This window comes from Triticum dicoccoides, chromosome 4A, assembly GCF_002162155.2.
Source record: "Triticum dicoccoides isolate Atlit2015 ecotype Zavitan chromosome 4A, WEW_v2.0, whole genome shotgun sequence".
Classification (NCBI taxonomy): Eukaryota; Viridiplantae; Streptophyta; class Magnoliopsida; order Poales; family Poaceae; genus Triticum; species Triticum dicoccoides.
This window is the reverse complement of record NC_041386.1, coordinates 691,677,731-691,701,193: the sequence shown is the minus strand read 5'-3', so window position 1 is coordinate 691,701,193 and position 23,463 is coordinate 691,677,731. Positions and strand designations below refer to the sequence as shown.

General features: G+C 44.2%; 1 long non-coding RNA gene across 4 annotated transcripts; it reads right to left on the bottom strand.

Annotated features, from left to right (window-relative positions):
- Window positions 1-11,521: 11,521 nt before the first annotated feature.
- LOC119287955 lies at window positions 11,522-14,607 on the bottom strand. 4 transcript variants are annotated; one of them, XR_005141053.1, is made up of 5 exons: window positions 14,319-14,607; window positions 14,113-14,228; window positions 13,498-13,967; window positions 12,482-12,674; window positions 11,522-11,762 (listed from the first exon to the last, which is right to left on the bottom strand). It is a non-coding gene; the product is annotated as an uncharacterized LOC119287955 (long non-coding RNA). The 4 variants fall into 4 exon arrangements; XR_005141052.1 differs by having other exon boundaries at window positions 12,482-12,670; XR_005141054.1 differs by having other exon boundaries at window positions 12,482-12,670; window positions 14,113-14,225.
- Between the last annotated feature and the right edge of the window lie 8,856 nt (window positions 14,608-23,463).

The following is a 23,463-nucleotide window of genomic DNA, read 5'->3' as shown; positions in this document are numbered from 1 at the left end:
AAACCGTTATACTTCCTCTGTTTCAAAATAGATGACCCAACTTTATACTAAAGTTAGTACAAAGTTGAGTCATCTATTTTGGAACGGAGGGAGTAGCTACTTTCTCAGTTGGCTGGCAGAAACATGCACACCTGAAATTACGTATTTGTGCTGGGAGAAAACATTGCCATACGAGAATCAGTTGTTTCCCAGAGACAGCGAAACCATCTCCCTGAATCAATGCAGAACCTATTTGAAGTGACGAAGTCAACACGTACGCAGAGGCGCATGATGCATACATGCTCCATGATTAGTAACAATAATGGCGATGCAAACAGCTAGCATCGCCCTAGCTGCTTCCAGTTCCTCCCGCGTTTGTTGCCTATAAAAAGATCACGCCCAGGTCTGGTCAGAGCACCACCTACACCTACACATTGTCACTTCTCGATCGAGGTACATTGCATCATCATCCTTGCTAGCTAGCTAAACCACTCCCTGGCACCTAGGATCAATGGCAGGATCCGCGCTATAGATGGCGGCCATCTGCGCCGTGCTGGTCATCCTCATGTCTGGCGTGGGGCAGCCGGCGATGGCCTACGTCGACGGGCTAGCTTGCCCTAGCGCCGCGACGCCATGCCGCGCAGACTGCTTTCCTGTGTGCAACGACAGTGCGCCGTTGGTGTGCAACAAGCTCTGCGGCCTAACGCCTTCAGCGCTCGGCGTCGTGGACAAGGCCTGCGTGGACCATTTCTTCACAGCTTGCATGGCCATCTGCAAGAACATGTGCGAGCCCTAGACTCCCTGATCGCCGCCCGGTGACTGCCACGGCCATGCATGCAACTTCAGAGATTTCTTACCATCGCGCGGGCAACGCGGTGTACGTATGTTGGCAATAGCCAACTCTTTAATGTTTCCTTCCTCAATATTTTTTACACTTCCTTCCGCAATTATTTCTGTCACGCATCACTGGTCGTCTATCCATTCATGGATCGACAGATGGTGGTGTTCTGTTATGCTACCGTATGCGTTACCACTCCCGGTAGGAAGTGGTGTGTATCTGTTCATTGCTGCGGTGTAAGAAAAGATTATGGCATTATAAATATATAAAAGATGAAGCATTTCGCCAAATGTGTGTGTCGAACGTGGTTGCTATATGCTGACAGATTGGAAACACGCCTCGTCCTCGGGCCGGCATCGTGAATGTAAAAGTCTTTCAGGAGCAAAGACAAGAAGAGTGACACCTCCAAAGAAAACGCGATATCAACGTTGCTCACAAGAAGACAACACGATTTTGGCTCTCTTCGGCTGCGAGCCCGCGACACTCCCTCTTAGAGCATCTCCAACAGGCGCCGAACGTGCGGCGCGCTAAATTCTGCTTTACGGCGCGTCCTTCACCAAGTTTGACGCGACGCTGGCTCCAGCGGCCGCGCTAAAATGCGGCGCGCGCGCAGCTCTAGCTGGCGCTAAAATGCAGGGCACGCTCATTCTATAACATTTTTTTAATTAATTTTGCATAGATAAAAAACGGTACATAGTTCTAGCATAGATAAAAACGAGACATAGTTCATCATAGCATAGATAAAAAGGATACAACGGTATTTTACATCGATGCAACTAGATAGATAGTTCGAAAGCATAGATAGATAAAACTACGGTGCAACTAGATAGAAAAAACTACGGTGCAACGAGACAAACTATGGTGACTCCCGGCCGCCATCATCATCACCATCATCATCCTCGGTGGTGTTGTCCGAGGTATCGAGCCACATGTCATCCCAACATTCATCGTTGGGGGAGAAGATCGACCGCCCGCCATTCTCGACGATATCGCACTGCGATATCGCCAGTGCCTTGCGCCGACGCCTGTCGGCACGCTCCGCACGGCGCCTTGCCGTCCTCTCTGCCCAGAAGGCATTCTCGGCGGCGACGTCCTCCGGGTGGCGCCGACGCCACTCCGCCATGGCTGGCTTGTCCTCCTCGGCGATGAGGAGGCGGCGCTGCTGCCGAACATGGTCTGCACGGTCCTGGTCGGTGATGAGACGAGGCGGAGGGGCGACGCGCTGTGCCTGCTCGCGCGTGAAGTCATCCCGGAAGTTCATCCTGGTCGTACGCGCAGGCCGCCTCGTGCGTTGTCCGGAACGACCCGAGGCCGAGCCGTACGTCACCGGACCGGATCTCGACGGAGTACCGGCCGCTCAGGCGCTCGTGGACGCCGCGGTAGCCCGAAGAACCCCGGCAGCGCGACGGCATGGTGGCGCGGTGCTGGCGGGGAAAGCGGCGAAGCGGCAAGAAAGAGCGGCAAGGTGGGGAGAAGGAGGGCGTGTGGCAGTGTGCTGAGCGCGTGGCGAGCGTCGGATTTTATAGGCATGGGCGAAGCGGCGCGCCAAATCTACCGCGCTAGCTGCCGCTTTCTCCCCCACGCGCGCTAACGCTTCCCGCGCGCGGCAATTTCCCGCCACCGCTGGAGCGCACGAAACCGGGCGGCACGCGCTAAAATCCAATTTTACCGTGCGGGCGCGCCTTTTGACGCGCCTGTTGAAGAATCTCTTATGGAGCTGCTAGGAGAGGTGGAACCAGTCTCTAGTTGCCTAGTCAGGGTGGTTCATTTGTAGGATGTTATCATGGCGGTACAACCTATTAAAATCTTAGTGTGGAACGTCCGAGGCCTCAACTCCCCGGCGCGTCGGAATTCTATATTTCAAGTGGTTTGCTTGGCAAGTCCTAGAATTGTATGTTTTCAGGAGACGAAGATGGAGAACATCTCACTTGACATTGTGAGGCAATGCCTCGGTAATAAATTTGAGAACTTCTACTACTTGCCAATGGTGGGCACTCAAGGTGGTATCCTCTTGGCTTGGGATGCATTGGTGATACAATTAACAAACCCGCACACCACGACTAACACTCTAACAGTGGTGGTTAAGCCGGTGGAAGGACCAAAGTGGTGGATCACTAGGGTCTACGGCCCCCAACTTGACGCGGAAAAGATCGAGTTCCTTCGAGAGCTTGTGGATGTGCAGGAACTTTTGTCTGACCCATGGGCCTCCTAGTGAATCCTGGAGTCAAAAGCAATGAGTCCATCAATCTCCGCATGATGGCCACCTTCTTGAGCTCAAGGAAGTGACCTAAACGAGCGTAGATCCACTTTGTCGAATGAGAGCGAGAGGCCAACACTTGAGAAGATTGACCATGCCTTCTGTACCAACTCATGGGAAGAAAACAACCCTTCGAGCTTCCTGGCTGCCATGGGGTCCGCGGTGATGGGCCATTGCCCATTGTTGTTGGATCTGGATGCGGAATTCACTTATGGGAAATGATTATGGTTTGAATCTTTTGAGACGAAGCCTGAGGGCTTCTTCCAAACGGTTACGGAAGCGGTGAACTCCGTACTGTCAGATGGGAACCCGTATGTTGCTCTATATTCTAGGTTGAGGGCTACAACAAAGAAAATACAGAATTGGAGCGATAGATGGATTGGAAATGTCAAGCTCCAGATTTTTGTTGCCTTAGAGATCATCCGGCGGCTAGACATGGCCATGGATGAAAGGCAGTTGTTGCAAGGAGAGTTTAACTTGTGGCGGATCTTGAAACGAAAACTATTGGGTCATTGCTCCATGGAGCGTTCGATTGTGAGGCAGAGATCCAGGTTACCATACCTCATGAGGGGGATGCAAACACGTCATTTTCTCACCAGCATGCACGACACCAAAGAAGAAAAAACTCCATCCTCACGTTGAGGCACAGTGACTAAAACGGAACAGGGCCTGATCGAATCTCGAAGGTGGTGGATGATAATTATGATGAGCTCCTTGGGCATGCACCAATGAGACCGTACACACTGGACCTCGACAAGCTTGGCTTTCAACATACAAACCTCGAACACTTGGAAAGACCTTTGTTAGAGCAAGAATGGGAAAAAGGTGGTTAAGGGAATGCCCTTGGACAAGGTGCCAGGTCCCGATGGTTTCACTGGGCATTTTTACGCCTCGTGTTGGCACGATATTTCTTGGGAGCTCTGGGCATGTTCTACTACGGGGACATGCATAGTTTGCAAGCAATCAACAAGGCAATTGTCACACTACCGCCCAAGATGATGGAGTGATCGACATAAAGGACTACAGACCTGTGAGTCTTGTGCATGGCGGCATAATTTGTGTTTTACAAGGTGCTTTCAGATCAGTCGGCAGAAGACCTGCTAAATCTTGTGGAATGCACCAAAGGGCCTTTGTGAGAGGGAGATTGTTACATGAAAATTTCATGCTCATCCAGGGGACGACACGTAAACCTCATGCTCTTAGGGACCCTTCGGCCATGCTCAAGCTAGACATTATGAAAGCTTTTGATTCGGTGCAATGGCCTTTCCTCATCGAGATATTGCAAAAAGTGGGCTTCGGTGGCAAGTGGGTGTCATGGATTTGTGGCCTTCTAGGAACTACCTCCACAAGGATCTTAATTAATGGAGTGCCAGGAAGGACTTTCTTCAACTGCAAGGGGCTTCGCTAGGGTGATTCCATATCACCAATGCTATTCATAATGATCATGGAACTCCTTCAAAGGATGTTTGAGCTAGGTACAACACAAGGTCTCCTCTCTCCCTTGACATAGAGAGTAATCAAGCACAGCATGTCCATGTTTATGGATGATGTGATGGTTTTCATCAAGCCAAAAGATATTGAGCTTAGAACTTGCTCTGGCATTTTGGAACTTTCAGAGAAGCTTCAGGTCTGAGGGTCAACTTGCTCAAGAGTGGAACTATTACCATACGATGTTCAAGTGAGAATTTGGTAGAATCCACTTCAACACTGCGCTGCCTGACAGGCTTGTTCCCTTGCAAATACTTGGGCCTACCTCTAACAATCAGAAAGCAATCGTCATTGTAGCTGCAAGGACTAGTGGATCAACTTGTAGCCTAGCTACCCACATGGAGGGACGCCTCACAGGTCTGTAGTCTCAACCTGGGATGGCTGAGTAGTGCAATGCATGCGAGATGGCCTTGGCTATAGCGAGCGGACCCCACACGGCCATGGAGCAAGTTCCATTTCAAGGTCCCGAAGAAAGATATGGCTCCCTTCCTAGCGGTGATGAGAACTGTGATTGCGAGTGGCCGTTCAACCTTATTCTAGGAGGATCGATGGTTGGATGGATACCGAGTGCAGGAACTCGCACCAATGATATATGATTGTGTGCCGGGCAGACTCAAGAAATTGAGAACGGTCCATGATGCCACGACGAACATCTCCTGGGCATGCGATTTTGGCCTCGAGATGACACAGGGTTAGCTCGTAGAGTTTTTCTCCCTCTGGGATCGAGTAGCCGTGGTGGATCTTGATGACACGACCTCGAACACAGTGCTTTGGACCTAGGATAGAAGTGGCTGGTTCTCGACAAGTTTGGCATACGCCGCCAAGTTTTTTGGCAAGCAAGTGAGCACAACCGCGAAATTCACATGAAAATCAAGAGTGCCTCTTCATTGTAGGTTCTTCTCTTGGCTTGCGATCAAAAAACGATATTGGACGTCCGACCGACTAGCTAGGAGGGGGCTGCCACAACAAGACAAGTGCCCATTATGTGATCAACTTGAGGAAACAATCAACCACATCCTACTTCAGTGTGTCTTTGCTAGACAAGCATGGACGGTGATATGCACGACTTTGGGATCACCAGATTGTGCACCCAAGTAGGAGGATATACTTGTGGATTGCTGCATTGGCAAAATATATAGCAGTCACTCAGACAGGGACATCAGGACAATACTAACACTTGGCTTGTGGACACTGTGGAAGCATCGGAATGCTATCGTGCTCGATGGAGCAACACCATCTTTGAGGTAGGTTATCAAAAATATCAAGAGAGAGAGTAGGAGCTGGCATCAGGACAGCCTCATCAAGGACAACCTCGAGGCCTTATGGACTAAGCTAGCTAGGTGGGTGGGCGCAAGTATAGGCTAGGATTTTTGGTCTTCTATGGCCGGGTGGAGTAGTGTTGGATGTAATCTATAACAATACACCATGGATGGGTTTCTTTCACCCTTATCCTTCTTTAATAGATGATAAGCACACTCGTGCGTATTCCAGAAACAAAAACGTTGCTCACAAGGTTTATTTGCTCTTATCATGTGCCACGTGGTTCAAATGTCGTCGACTGTTGACTTTCCCTTCTATTATAGGATCGAAAACAAGAGCATAAGAATCTCCCATGACCTGAGCAAGGAAGCCATTTTCCCCTTTCCTAGCTCGTCGGCCAGTTGATAGTTGATACCCACACGTGTGGAAGATTGTTGAAACCAATGAGAAGGAGTTGGAGGATGAAAAATAGCTAGGAATAACATTTGATATCAACACGGTGAAACCAATATAAAAAATACGGAGATAGTGCTTCAAGGTATCATGAATGCAATGAACAATGGACAATATTGAATTTGCCACTCGCTATTTCATCGGTGCACAAACTAGATACTCTTACTACAATCTGCTGGAAATATTAGCAACTTTGCAATTAATCTAATCCATGAGTAGATAATAAAAATGACAATCATAGTATGCACTTCATACCGATACCAAAGCATATGAGCACGAACACTACATAGAACCAAAACATCTATGAACACATCATATATGGCTACCACACGAACAAGTTAATAGGGGATGAATAAATCATACCCTCCAGTTGGCCAGGCCGATGCGGCGGCTGCTGCAGCAGCTTGAGCGTTGTTTGCAGCCTTATTCTTGGTGGCGGCCTCATCGGCCATGGAGTCGATGCAGGGGAAGTAGTCGAAGCAGAGGAGGATGGGGATAGATCAGGAGCATTCACGCCAAGGTGCAACCCAAAAACCTTATCGTAGTTCTCCCGGGCAGGATCTAAAAGGACAGGGTTCCGGTGGAACCTACTCTCCTGACCAACCCTGCATGCGATCATCGGGATGGAATCGCCAGAAGCAACACAATGAGAGGAACAGTAGATGATGGCTAGGGTTGTGCAAGGAGGGAATGAGTGTTTGTCAGTTGCAATGGAAAACTCCTCCATTATATATGCCACCGGATAAGGAGTCGTGAGCCTAGGCTTAGGCCCACGACCGAGTCAACGCACCCTAGGAAGGGAGTCGTTATGCCCCAAGAAGGGTCACACCCTTGGGAAGGGAGTCGACATATCCGAAGAACGCAAACATCCCATGGTCCAACGTCTCGGATAGTGGCGCATCTATTGGTGACTCGTTAATTAATTCTAGATTAATCAACCATTCCTGGCCGGCAAAAATAAAGCGCATAGGTCTAAGCTCGGCTCAGCTTATTCCCGCAACCCTCAGCGCACGCACGTCATGATGAGGCAAGGCAAGGAGAGGCGGTCAGCCGAGGAGGAATAGGGCACGTGTACCAGTCCTCTTCCCATGCCCCCAATGGCAAGTGGTAGAGCAACCCTTATAAAGGGGTCTCAACTCTCCTCAACTAGTAAGGTGGTACTGAACTTCCCACCACCTACCATACACCTACATGGGCCTCAATATTAACCAGGAATCATTGTTTGTATGGGCCCAAGGCCCATCTATGATTCAACAATCGCCCACCAGATCTCAGGCACATTAGTTTGTCATTTGTTCCAAACAATGTTTTGATATACTAGAATTTTCAGTGGAGACTGTTAAGTTGAACTTTCACCTAGAGCAACCGGTTTAGACTTCTTCACAACTGAGAAATGAACTATGCCTTGAATTGGCAGTTTAGCGTACAGAAGTTTTGCCAGTTGGCAGTTGATACTAGGCTGCCGAAGGCTGACCCCACATGTGGAGCTTATTAGTCACACTCGTGACCTATTCATGAGCTTATTAGAGATTACCCTATCTCATAGACTGTGACTAGCAGTCGGGCTCACATAGGTGTGTTCCTCCAAAGATTAATTTGTAGGGTAGCATTTCTCTTACACAAGCTTTGCAACACATTAAGACAAAAGTCATTCTGCCATACAGATTACGAGAGTATTGCACCTCCAACGGAGTGGGTTAGTAAGGACACCCTCCTCTGTTGACCACTAGATTATTTTCCCAGGTCCTAATTCATGGGATCTCCAATCACATAGGTTAGGTTACCCCCATGGAAACTTACATGGGACTCATGCTCATCTCCCTCGATGCATTTTCTATCGCAATCAGTGATAGCCCTTTTGTAAAGGGATCTACCAGATTCTTAGCCTTCTAAATATAATCCAACTCTGTTACTTTGGAGTTTCTTGAATGCTTGACATATTTCAATCTTCATCTTATATGCTTTGTGGATTGCATGTTGTCCTTTGAACTCTTTGCCTTGGCAATCACTGTTTGATTGTCACAGTTCACAAGGATAGCCGGGACTGGCTTATCAACCACAGGAAAATCGACATAAGCTCTTGAAGACATTCTAGTTTGACGCATGATATGTCTAATGCGATCAGTTCTACCTCCATAGTCAATCTCGTTAAGATCGTCTACTTGCAAGAATTCCAAGAAACAACACCACCACCAAGTGTGAACACACATCCACTTGCAGTTTTCATCTCATCATCATCAGATATCCAATTCGAATCACTATACCCCTCAAGTACCGTCGAGTACCCAGTATAGTGAATTCCATAGTTCACAATACATTGCAAATAATGCATCACTCACTCAACAATATGCCAATGTGCATTTACCGGATTGGAGACAAACCATCTCAGTTTGCACATAGCAAAGGAGATGTCAGGTCGAGTAGCAGAAGCTAGGTATATGAGTGAACCAAGCACTTGAGAGTATCTCAATTGATCTATGGCCATGCCTTTGAACTTTCGAATCCGCGCGCTACGATCATATGGTGTTGCAGAAGGTTTGCAGTACAAATATGCAAAATGACTCAAAATCTTATCAACATAGTGGGATTGCAGAAGTGTAATTCCACCCTATTTATCTCTCAGTAGCTTGATTTTCAAGATAACATCAGCCACCCCTAGGTCTTTCATCTCAAAGTTATGAGACAGAAAAGCATTACATCCTCAGTTACTTTGAGGTTGATCCCAAATATCAGTATGTCATCGGCATACAGACACAATATAACTCCTTCGCCCCAACCACGGCGATAGTATACACATTTGTCAGCTTCATTAACAATGAAGCAAACATATGTGAAAGTTTTATCAAACTTCTCATGCCATTTCTTAGGCGCTAGTTTCAGGCATACAAAGATTTGAATAGCTTGCACACCTTTCTTTCCTAACCATTTACTACAAAGCCATCTGGTTGTTGCATGCAAATTTCCTCGTCTAGCTCTCTGTTAAGGAAAGCCATCTTAACATCCATCTAATGGACGAGAAGACCATGCGAGGCAGCTAATGAGAGTAATACTCGAAGGGTTGTCAGCCTAGACACACGTGAGTAACTATCAAACAAATCTTATTCTTCTTCTTCTTTATGGGTATAACCCTTGGCCAAAAGCCTAGCCTTGTACTTAACAACAGTACCATCGGGCTTAAGATTCCTTTTTAACACCCACTTACATCCCAATGGTTGGCAACCATAAGGACGATCAATGATCACCCATGTCCCATTAGCCAAGATGGAATCCATCTCTCTTATAGACTGCATCCTTCTAGTAGTGAGCAACCGTGATGCATAAGCTTTTGAAATGGAACGGGGAGTGTGATGCCTGCTTGAACTATGTCGGTATTTCCCCAAAGAGGAAGGGATGATGCAGCACAGTGACGGTACGTATTTCCCTTAGTGATAAGACCAAGGTTATCGAACCAGTAGGAGAACCAAACAACACACCGTAAACAACCCTGGACACAAATAACAAATACTCGCAAACCAACATGTTAAAGGGGTTGTCAATCCCTTTTTTGGTAACAATGCCTCGAATTGGCGAGAAGACGTGATAAAGTTGTGATAGATAGGATAAATAGATCTCGAAATGAATAAATTGCAGCAAGGTATTTTTGTATTTTTGGTTTAATAGTTCTAAAAATAAAAGCAAAGGAAAATAGATCGCAAAGGCAAATATGATGAGAAGAGACCCGGGGGCTGTTGGTTTCACTAGTGGCTTCTCTCGAGGAAAATAGCAAACAATGGGAAAAGAATTACTGTTGGGTAATTGATAGAACTTCAAATAATCATGACGATATCCAGGCAATGATCATTATATAGGCATCACTTCCAAGATTATTAGACCGACTCCTGCCTGCATCTACTACTATTACTCCACACATCGACCGCTATCCAGCATGCATCTAGTGTATTAAGTTCATGGAAAATGGAGTAATGCAATAAGAATGATGACATGATGTAGACAAGATCTATTTATGTAGAAATAGACCCCATCTTGTTATCCTTAATAGCAATGATACATACGTGTCGTTTCCCCTTCTGTCACTGGGATCAAGCACTGTAAGATCGAACCCATCACAAAGCACCTCTTCCCATTGCAAGATAAATAAATCAAGTTGGCCAAACAAAATCCAAATATCGAAGAAGAAATATGAGGCTATAATCAATCATGCATATAAGAGATCAAAGAAGACTCAAATAACTTTCATGGATAAAAACATAGATCTGATCATAAACTCAAAGTTCATCGGATCCCAACAAACACACCACAAAAAGACTTACATCATGTGGATCTCCAAGAGACCATTGTAGTGATAATCAAGAGAGAGAGGGGGGAAGCCATCTAGCTACTAACTATGGACCCGTAGGTCTACAAAGAACTACTCACGCATCATCGGAGAGGCACCAATGGACGTGATGAACCCATCCGAGATGATGTCTAGATTGGATCTAGTGTCTGGAACTTGCGGTGGCTGGAATTGATTTTCGGCGACTACCCTAGGGTTTCTGGAATATTGGGGTATTTATAGAGCAAAGAGGCGGTGTTGGGGGCCAACGAGGAGGGCACAACCCACTGGGGCACACCTAGGCCCACAGGCGCGCCCTGGTGGGTTGTGCTCCCCTTGGAGCTCCCCTCAGGTGCTTTCTTGGCCCACTGGATGTCTTCTGGTCCAAAAAAATTCCACAAAAAGTTTTGTTGCGCTTGGACTCCGTTTGGTATTGATTTCCTGCGATGTAAAAAACATGCAGAAAACAACAACTAGCACCGGACACTATGTCAATAGGTTAGTACCAAAAAATGACACTACAAGAATCTTGTTAATCCATGACGGACCCAATTTGTCACAGAACAGTGACAATCCGTCAAGGAGGGATGGCCGTGACGGATATGAAATCCGTCATGTATATCGCGTCATAATTTGACAATTGCATCACCATGACAGTTCCTGGCTGTCACCGATCAATCCCAGGCCCGCCCCAGGCCCGATCCTCGATGACAGAATAGTCCGTCATGGATTTACATGACACTGTACCAATGTATGGACCTTACATGGCATCTACGTGGCATTGTATGGCATCCTACCCTACTATTTATGTCCAGCCAAGCCATTACCACATTTTTTATTGTGGCTGTTTAGTGCATTTTTTTTAATAAAGCCCATGATATTCATCCAACTAGCTACAACACGAACCACTACACATAATCAATCAAGCATTCACAACACAACTAATTCCCATTGAACATGCCAATAATTTGGCCATTTCATAAATTTCTATTCAGTTATTTCACTGAGTAACGGCCTTTTAAAATGTGCCCAAGAACACATCCAAAAACGGTTCACATGCCCTCACTAACCAGATTACATCAACAAATATACAACATTGTACAGACCCTCTTAATCATCAACGTCACCTCTACAGCTCAAACTTCCTTTGCGTCTCTCACCACTAAGGAAACCTGTAAAACAAAATGCTTCTGTTACAAAATGGCAAGTTGATTAAAACAATAGCGATACTAGTTATTATCATTTGAACCATCTTTTTTATTTTACATGATTTGGATGTCACTCATGAGGTGTTGACAATAAAGGGACAAGGAAAGGAGATAAGTTATTGTTTCTGGAAAACTACTTGCAAGAAAAATCCATGGTTATGAACTAATTATGTGTAATTTTTCTTATGTATAAATATACACCTATCCAATGGCAGAGCTACATGGAAATTTTTGGGCAGGACAAGGTAAAGAAGAGCACAATTTTTTCTATCTGGGTCAATAAACAGACTATATATACCATTTCTATATATTTTAATGCAGTTATCTTCACTAAACAAAGAACATTACATTTAACGTGTGCTCCATGATCACAAGTTAATAATTTCATTTGCACAAAAAGAAAGAAAAAAACTAAACTTGAAACAGTATATAATGAAGTGCTTTAAATATGTGCTCTTATGTAGCCGACAACATTCTAATTTTGCCAAAAAAAACCTTTCTAATTGAAAATTTGCTGTTTATTTTACTGTCCTCAAATGTGCATTTCCTATCTTCAGTGTATAGCTAACTTTTAAGAGGGAGTTTTCACTAGGTAACTATGCTGATCCAAACATCCAAAACACGACACTTAAATTCTAACATGAACACGTGTGCGTGTAAATAGGCGTAGGCGCGCCGTGTACCTCTGAAAAGCACCAAGCTGGACGGCTGCTTGGTGTTGGGGAGCTCGGGAAGCAGCCTGTCCATTGAGCATAGCCGCTCAACAATCACCATGAGGAGCACCATATGAGGCTGCTATGTAACTCATTCTCCGGTTTTGGGCAGGGCAGGCCACGGCATCCTTTTGCCCCAGCTTAGCTCCGCCAATGTACCTATCTATACATGTGAGAATTTACCTAATAGGTATACTATATTATCAAGAACAGCGAAGTGTACTCTATATTACGAAACTATATTTTACAATGAATCTAGTGAATCTAATTCTGCGGTGCAGATGTTTATATAGCTTCATATAAATTTGGTCAAATTCAATTAATTTAGAATTAAGGAAGCAGATTATAAATAATAGCATTCAATGGTAGAGAAAATAAGAATTAAATTAAATGTTCAACGTGGAGACACTTTCAAGTTACACTGCATTTATTATTATTATATTCAGAATTGGATAGAGCAAATCAATCATACCTAGAAAACTTATATGATGGGCTATGACAATACAGTAAATAGGTGGACTGATTCGCTTGTCATCATCCATCAGCCCACAACTGAGAGATATTTACTAGAAGTGGACACAACACAACAGGATATGATCAACCATCAGCCGAGCTCGTCCAGAAGATAATGACAAACTTAGTCGTGGCCACACACACACACGCACACACACACACAGCACAAACTTAGTGGTGGCCAAGCAAGCATACAAGTTCTGGTAGGCTTATTTTTTGCTTGATAAATGTGCTGCTCCTAAAAGAAAATAGCATGTCAAGCAGAGTATTTTACTGGACTAAATAATGCTATAACAGCGAGAACCCTCCAGTCAAACTAAATGAGGGCAGAGGAAAATTGGGTCATTTGGCTTGCAAACAGCGCAACCTTAGCAACCAGGAGCTGTGCACCATTTACCCAATCAGTGCACGCCGCTCTACTATGCAGGTGGACTATATCAGTAACCCAATGATAAGGAGAAGAGAGCAGGTACCTTGTGCGGTGCCTCGTGGTCAAGTTGGATGAAGCCGTGGCGTCGAGCACGAGGTCAGACCCGACGATGTCCTCCTTGTCGGGCTAGGGGTTGGGGTCCTGTGCGTCCTGGTCCTCGTACTTCTCTGTGTCGTGGTCATCCCGGTCGATGGAGGGCACCTGCTGCATGAGAAATCAGAAATCGGTCATAACATGTTTTGGTGCTTAAAAGGATAGAATGACTGTAATTGCTACAACAGTTGTAGATAGAATGGTGTTGTCGTCCACAATCCAACAATACTGTCCCGGCTGTAATGATCATATATATAATGACTAGAATTGCTAAACCAAGGAACCCGTATCAACATCCACAACCAGATCGATGTAATGACTGCACAAAAAAATAGAGGCGTTCTAGGCATAAAAAATCTAATGATCTAACAAAACTGCAACAGTTGATGATGGTTGTCCTCTGCTGCACGGATGAGATCCCTGTTGTAATAGGTGAAATTAGAAATTTAGAGGTCAAATCAAAAATGGAATAGCATCAAATCTGTAGCTGAAGCTGCGTGAGGAAGAAAACCAGCCAAGCAGAAAAATTAGATGGCATGGAGGAAGGTTAGGGAAGGAGATGTACCTAGCTAGCATGGGAGCAGGGGAAGGAAGGAAGTTCCATGGCGCCAGTCGTCATAGCAGCAGCAGCCTGCCTCCCCCTCGTGCTCATGCCCTGCCTCCGCCACACAGCCGCCACTACTGTTGGTAAAGCAAAACCATGCGGAACAAATTAGGGTAGTCTGCATCTGATTGCTGCAGCAAATCAGAGAAGGTAGATGCAGTAGTTACCTAGGGTGCGTGTACCTTGAAGACGAGCGGGAAGAGGAGATCCATGGCATCTTTACGCGGGCGGCCGCTGGAGATCCTGAGTGGCAGATCTAGCCGGACTGGAGGACGGAGGGAATTGGAGAAAGTATGTGAGTGTGCTGCGTGGTGGATGCGGCGGATCTAGTACTTGCCGGAGCTGCGAGGTAAGGGGGTAGGGGAGGACTGGCGGCGAGCTGTGGGAAGAGGGAGGCGAAGATCTGGTTTGTGGCGGCGATGTGTGCTAGGACGCTGCGGAGGAGGGAGAGAGAGGAGGGGCCGAGGTGGAGAGGTTAGGGTTAGCTTTTTATATGGGAACGGTAAGGCGGGCTTTAGCGGGTTTTCGGCGGGCTTGCGGAGCTGTATTAGGCCATCCATGACAGTTTATGCGAATGTCATGAGAAATCCGTCATGGATTAACAAGTTTCTTGTAGTGTGATATAAAATGACTATAAAATGATTGTAAAACATCCAAGAATTATAATATAACAGCATGGAACAATCAAAAAGTATAGATACGTTGGAGACGTATCAGAGTGTCATCCACCAGGTACATGAGGAAACAATCACCAAAGGACTTTGCAGTCCTATCTCTTGCTCCTAACAGGAGCTTCCTCGTCATCCTCTGTGGAACTTTCATCACTTTTTTTTTCATAATATTCCACTCGAATGGCAGGTTCAGGAGTTTCATAGGATTCTAGTCTTGAAGTGCTTTGCATATCTCTCGTGGGGAAATATCCTCAAAGAATGTAGCATATTTAGACTCCATGATCATACCGACCTTCATGTCGTGTACATCATATTTCACCACTATGATTGTATAGAACACTATGCTTGGCGTAGCCCAGAAAAATGCACTCCACAATCTTTGGTCCCAACTTACACTTTTTGGTTATCGGCACATTGACTTTCACCAAACAGCACCAAGTGCGCAAGTAAGAGAGTGCGGTTCTTTTATTTTCTCATGGCTCATAGGGAGTGGTCTCATTATCCTTTATGGTAATTTTACTCAGGACATGACATGATGTCAATACAGCTTCCCCCCATGCCTTGGATAAACCCGGTGTATTTAACATGGCGTTGACCAAATCTTTGAAAGTATGGTTTTTCTGTTCAGCAACCTCATCTGATTGGGCTGAATAGGGAGTCGTCCTCTCATGAATAATATCATGTTCCGCACAGAATAAATCGAACTCGGTAGAAAACTACTCTCCACCACAATCAAATCGAACTCATTTTATTTTATTTTCAAGTTGGTTCTCAACTTATGCCTTATACATTTTAAAGTAGTGCAGAGCGCCATTCTTAGTATTTAACTAATACACATAGCAGAATCTAGTGGAATCGACAATCAATGTCATGAAATATTTCTTTCCACCTTTAGTTAACACACCATTCATCTCACAAAGATCTGAATGTATGAGATCTAGTGGTGTCAGGTGTATCTCCTTCGCGGGGCTTGTCAGTATTACGAGGTTTCTTTGCTTGCGCACACACATGGCACTTAGAGCCTTTGCCTAAAGTGAAACTCGGGATTAAATATATCTTATCTAGCCGTGTCATACAACCAAAATTAATGTGACAAAGACGTTAATACCAAACCTCGGATTCATTCACGCTAGAATGGATTTGGTTCACAACTTTATTACAAAAATCCGCTAGGGAAGGTGGAACAAACCACCGCAATCATATCCTTTTCCAACAAATAGTCCATATCGAGATACGACTACTTTAGTGGACTCGAATACTAACTTAAGTCCTTTGATAACCCACAAGTATAGGGGATCTTTTGTAATCTCTTTAGATAAGTAAGAGTGTCGAACCCAATGAGGAGCTAAAGGTAGAATTTATATTCTTCAAGTTCTATCGACCACCGATACAACTCTACGCACACTTAACATTCGTTGTACCTAGAACAAGAATAAACTAGAAGTTCTTTGTAGGTGTCGTGAGATAAGTTTGCAAGATAATAATAAACATGAAAATTAAACTTGGGTGTTATTTTAATAAAAGTACAATTCAGTTAGTATAGCGAGTGTGCAAAAGTGGTGGTAGGATTTGTGGAATTGTCCCTAAGTAACGGACTACGTTACTAGATCGATAGCAAGTTTTTATGTGGGAGAGGCCATTGCTACCATGTCATCCCTTACTTGAAATTCTATGCACTTATGACTGGAACTATTAGCAAGCATCCGCAACTACTAACGTTCATTAAGTTAAAATCCAACCCTAGCATTAAGATATATTGGTCCCCCTTCAATCCCGTATCAATCAATTTCTGTGGTAGGAAGAAGTTTCCGTCACTCTTTCCCTCCAATGCATAGTCCTATCAACATACAACCAAACCTATGGTGTGATCCACGCGCGCGCTCATATGATGGGCACCAAAGGACAGCAACATAACCACAAGCAATTTAAACCAATAATAGCAATTCACCAATTATCGACAGGACAACAAAAATCTACTCAAGCATCATGGGATGGCAACACATCATTGGATAATAATATGAAGTATAAAGCACCATGTTAAAGTAGAGGGTACAACGGGTTGCGGGAGAGTGGACCGCTGTAAATAGATGATGGAAGGTGATGTAGGTGTTGGCGAAGATGACAGAGTTGTTGAAGTAGATCACCGTCACATGATGATTGCCCCGGTGGCATTCTGGCGCCACCGAGAGAGAGAGAGAGAGAGAGAGAGAGAGAGAGAGAGAGAGCCCTCCTTCTTCTTCTTGCTTCGCCTCCCCTCTAGATGGGAGGAAGGTTTCCACTCTGGTCCATGGCCGCAATGGCTCCCAGAGGGGAGGAGCCCCTTAGAGATTGGATCTCTCTTTCTCTCTCTCTCTCTCTCTCTCTCTCTCTCTCTCTCTCTCTCTCTCCTGTTTTTGCAACTATTTTTGAACCCCTTCATCATTTTTTATATTCCTGAAGATCCGTAACTCCGATTGGGCTGAAATTTTAAGGGGATTTTTCTCCGGAAATTATCTTTCTTCTGGCAAAAGAAGGGAACCAACCGACCTATGAGGTGGACACAAGCCTCCTGGGCGCACCCAGGGTTGGGGGTCGCACTGGGGCCCTCGGGCATCGTCTCATGTTGATTCTTTTTCCCAAAAATCACATATATTAAAAAATAAATCTCCGTAAATTTTTAACGCATTTGGACTTAGTTTGATATGGATTTTCTGTAAAACAAAAAACATGCAATAAACAGGAACTGGCACTGGGCACTAGATCAATATGTTAGTCCCAAAAGTAATATAAAATGTTGCCAAAAGTATATGAAAGTTGTAGAATGTTGACATGAAGCAATCAGAAATTATAGATATGACAAAGATGTAACGCCCTTATTTACCTAGAAGGAAGCCACTCACGAGATTCTTCTTGGTCGCGGGGACATGATGCACGTTCTTCAGTTGCACAATCTTTACCGAAGTAAACTTTAGATCTACTATGGCAACACTCAAGGAAATATGCCCTAGTGGCAATAATAAATTTGTTATTTATATTTCCTTATTTCATGATAAATGTTTATTATTCATGCTAGAATTGTATTAACCGGAAACTTAGTACATGTGTGAATACATAGACAAAACAAAGTGTTCCTAGTATGCCTCTACTTGACTAGTTCGTTAATCAAAGATGGTTATGTTTCCTAACCATAGACTTGTATTGTCATTTGATGAACAGGATCACATCATTAGGAGAATGATGTGATGGACAAGACCCATCCGTTAGCTTAGCATTTTGATCGTTACAGTTTCATTTCTACTACTCTCTTCATGACTTATACATGTTCCTCAGACTATGAGATTATACAACTCCCGAATACTGGAGGAACACCTTGTGTGCTATCAAACGTCACAATGTAACTGGGTGATTATAAAGATGCTCTATAGGTGTCTCCGAAGGTATTTGTTGGATTGGCATAGATCGAGATTAGGATTTGTCACTCCGTGTTTCGGATAGGTATCTTTGGGCTCTCTCGGTAATGCTCATCACTATAAGCCTTGCAAGCAATGTGACTAATGAGTTAGATGCGGGATGAAGCATTACAGAACGAGTAAAAAGACTTTCTGGTAACGAGGTTGAACTAGGTATGATGATACCGACGATCGAATCTCAGGCAAATAACATACCGATGGCAAAGGGGACAACGTATGTTGTTGTGAGGTATGACCGAAAAAGATCTTCATAGAATATGTAGGATCCAATATGAGTATCCAGGTTCCGCTATTGGTTATGTGTACATAGTTCTCGAACCCGCAGGGTCCGCACGCTTAACGTTCGATGACGATTTGTATTATGAGTTGTGTGTTTTTGATGACCAAAGTTTGTTCGGAGTCCCAAATGAGATCACTGACATGAAGAGGAGTCTCAAAATGGTCGAAACATAAATATTGATATATTGGACTATGTTATTTGGACACCGGAAGAGTTCTGAGTGGTTTCGGGTAAAAACGGAGTGCCAGAGGGGTTACCGGAACCCCCTGGGAAGCAATGGGCCAACATGGGCCATAGGGGAGAGAGAGGACAGGCCGCACAGGGGAGGCTCATGCCCCCCCATGGGGAGTCCGAATAGGACAAGGGAAGGGGGTGTGGCCCCCCTTTCCCTCTCCCTCTCCCTTCCTTCCCCTCTTCCTCCAGGTGGAATCCTACTAGGACTTGGAGTCCTAGTAGGACTCCCTTCTCCTGGCACTCCCTGCAAGGGCTGGCTGGCCTCCCCCTCTCATCCTTTATATACGGGGGCAGGGGGCACCCCAAGTTTTGCCTTAGCCGTGTGCGATGCCCCCCTCCACAGTTACACTCCTCGATCATATGACCGTAGTGCTTAGGCGAAGCCCTGCGCCGGTAACATCATCATCACCGTTGACACGCCGTCGTGCTGACAAAACTCACCCTCGTTCTCAGTTGGATCAAGAGCACGAGGGACGTCATCGAGTAGAACGTGTGCTGAGCGTGGAGGTGTCGTACGTTCAGTACTTGGATCGGTTGGATCGCAAAGACGTTTGACTACATCAACCGCATTAGTAAACGCTTCCGCTTTCGGTCTACGAGGGTACATGAACACCGTCGTACATGAACATGAGAGATATAAGTTGTTGTATGAGATGATCATGTTTTGTAACAGAGTTATCGGCAACAGGCAGGAGCCATATGGTTGTCGCTTTATTGTATGAAATGCAACCGCCATGTAATTGATTTACTTTATCACTAAGCGGTAGCGATAGTCGTAGTAGCAATAGTTGGCGAGACGACAACGATGTTAAGATGGAGATCAATTTGTCAAGCCGATGATGATGGAGATCATGACGATGCTTCGGTGTTGAAGATCATGAGCACAAGATGATGATGGCCATATCATGTCACATATTTTGATTGCATGTGATGGTTCACTTTTATGCATCTTATTTTTCTTAGTACGACGGTAGCATTATAAGATGATCCCTCACTAAATTTCAAGGTATACGTGTTCTCCCTGAGTATGCACCATTGCTACAGTTCGTCGTGCCAAGACACCATGTGATGATCGGGTGTAATAAGCTCTGAGTTCAAATACAACGGGTGCAAGCCAGTTTTGCACGTGCAGAATACTTGGGTTAAACTTGACGAGCCTAGCATATGAAGATATGGCCTCGGAACACTGAGACCGAAAGGTCGCACGTGAATCATATAGTAGATATGATCAACATAGAGATGTTCACCATTGAAAACTACTCCATCTCACGTGTTGATCGGACATGGTTTAGTTGATATGGATCACGTGATCATTTAGATGACTAGATGGATGTCTATCTAAGTGGAAGTTCTTAAGTAATATGATTAATTGAACTATAATTTATCATGAACTTAGTCTTGATAGTATTTTGCAAATAATGTTGTAGATCAATAGCTCTTGTTGTAGCTTCCCTATGTTTTTATATGTTCCTAGAGAAAACTTAGTTGACAGATGATAGTAGCAATGATGCGGACTGGGTCCGTGATCTGAGGTTTATCCACAGTGCTGCACAGAAGAATTATGTCCTTGATGCACCGCTAGGTGACAGGCCTATTGCAGGAGCAGATGCAGGCGTTATGAAAGTTTGGTTAGCTCAATATGATGACTACATGATAGTTTAGTGCACCATGCTTTACTCCTTAGAACCGGGACTTCAAAAACATTTTGAACTCCATGGAGCATATGAGATGTTCCAAGAACTGAAATTGGTATTTCAGACTCATGCCCGTGTCGAGAGGTATGAGACCTCTGACAAGTACGTCACCTAAAAGATGGAGGAGAAGAGCTCAGCTAGTGAGCATGTGCTCAGAATGTCTAGGTACTACAATCGCTTGAATCAAGTGGGAGTTAATCTTCTAGATAAGATAGTGATTGACAGAGTTCTCTAGTCACCATCACCAATTTACTGGAACTTCATGATGAACTATAGTATGCAAGGGATGAAAAAACGATTCCCGAGTTCTTCGTGATGCTGAAATCGATGAAGGTAGAAATCAGGAAAGAGCATCAAGTGTTGATGATTAACAAGGCCACTAGTTTCAAGAAAAGGGCAAAGGGAAAGAAAGGGAACTTCAAGTAGAATGGCAAGAAAGTTGTCATTCCCGGGAATAAGCCCAAAGATGGACCCAAGCCTGAAACAGAGTGCTTCTACTTCAAAGGAAATGGTCACTAGAAGCGGAACTACCCCAAACATTTGGCGGATAAGAAGGATGGCAAAGTGAACAAACCTATATTTGATATACAGGTTATTGATGTGTACCTTACTAGTGTTCATAGTAGCCCCTGGGTATTTGATACTTGTCGGGTTGCTAAGGTTAGTAACTCGAAACAGGAGTTACAAAATAAACAGAGACTAGTTGAGGGTGAAGTGACGATGTGTGTTGGAAGTGGTTCCAAGATTGATATGATCATCATCGCACACTCGTTGTACTTTTGGGATTAGTGTTGAACCTAAATAAATGTTATTTGGTGTTTGCGTTGAGCATAACTATGATTAGATCATAGTTATTGCAAAACGGTTATTCATTTAAGGATAGAGAATAATTGTTATTCTGTTTATATGAATAAAACTTTCTATGGTCATACACCCAATGTTGATGGTTTATTGAATCTCGATCGTAGTGATACACATATTCATAATATTGAAGCCAAAAGATGCAAAAGTTGATAATGATGGTGCAACTTATTTGTGGCACTGCCGTTTAGGTCATATTGGTGTAAAGCGCATGAAGAAACTCCGTGCTGATGGGCTTTTGAATCATTTAATTATGAATCACTTGGTGCTTGTGAACCATGCCTCATGGGCAAGATGACTAAAATTCCGTTCTCCAGAACAATTGAACGAGCTACCGACTTATTGGAAATAATACATACTGATGTATGCGGTCCAATGAGTGTTGAGGCTCATGCCGGGTATCGTTATTTTCTTATCTTCACAGATGATTTGAGCAGATATGGGTATATCTACTTAATGAAGCATAAGTATGAAACGTTTGAAAAGTTAAAAGAATTTCAGAGTGAAGTGGAAAATCACCGTAACAAGAAAATAAAGTTTCTACGATCTGATCATGGAGGCGAATATTTGAGTTACGAGTTTGGCCTTCATTAAAACAATGTGGAATAGTTTCACAGCACACGCCACCTGGAACACCATAGCATAATGGTGTGTCCGAACATCGTAACCATACTTTATTAGATATATGGTGCGATTTGTGATGTCTCTTACCGATTTACCACTATCTTTTTAGGGATATGCATTAAAGGCAGCTGCATTCACGTTAAAAAGGGGCACCGTCAAAGTCTGTTGAGACGACACCGTATGAACTGTGATTTGGCAACAAACCTAAGCTGTCATTTCTTAAAGTTTGGGGATGTGATGCTTATGTGAAAAAGCTTCAACCTGATAAGCTCGAGCCCAAATTGGAGAAATGTGTCTTCATAGGATACCAAAAAGGAACTGCTGGGTACACCTTCTATCACAAATCCGAAGGCACGATATTCGTTGCTAAGAATGGATCCTTTCTAGAGAAGGAGTTTCTCTCGAAAGAAGTGAGTGGGATGAAAGTAGAACTTGATGTGGTAATTGTACCTTCTCCCGAATTGGAAAGTAGTTCATCACAGAAATCAGTTCCAGTGATTCCTACACCAATTAGTGAGGAAGCTAATGATGATGATCATGAAACTTCAATCAAGTTACTACCGAACCTCGTAGGTGAACCAGAGTACGGTCCACACTAAAGTGGTACGGTAATCCTATTCTGGAAGTCACATTACTAGACCATAATGAACCTAGGAACTATGAGGAAGCGATGATGAGCCTAGATTCCGCAAAATGGCTTGAGGCCATGAAATCTGAGATGGGATCCATGTATGAAAACAAAGTGTGTACTTTGGTGGACATGCCCGATGATCGGTAAGCTATAGAAAATAAATGGATCTTCAAGAGGAAGACGGACGCTAATGGTAGTGTTACTATCTACAAAGCTCGACTAGTCGCAAAAGGGTTTTCAACAAGTTCAAGATGTTGACTACAATAAGATTTTCTCAACCATAGTGATGCTTAAGTCCGTCTGAATCATGTTAGCAATTGCCATATTTTATGAAATCTGGCAAATGGATGTCAAAACTGCATTCCTTAAAAGGGTATCTCTGGAGAGTTGTATATGATGCAACCAGAAGGTTTTGTGAATCCTAAAGGTGCTAATAAAGTGTGCGAGCTCCAGCGATCCATCTGTGGACTGGTGCAAGCATCTCAGAGTTGGAATATACGCTTTGATGAGTTCATCAAAGCATATAGTTTTATACAGACTTGCGGTGAAGCCTGTATTTACAAGAAAGTGAGTGGGAACACTACAGCCTTTCTGATAAGCATATGTGAATGACATATCGTTGATCGGAAATGATGTAGAATTTTCTGGAAAGCATAAAGGAGAGTTTGAAATGATATTTTCAAACAAATACCCCGGTGAAGTTGCTTACATATTGGGCATCAAGATCTGTAGAGATAGATCAAGACACTTGATAAGATTTTTCAATGAGTACATACCTTGACAAGATTTTGAAAGAGTTCAAAATGGATCAGTCAAAGAAGGAGTTCTTGCCTGTATTACAAGGTGTAAAGTTGAGTAAGACTCAAAG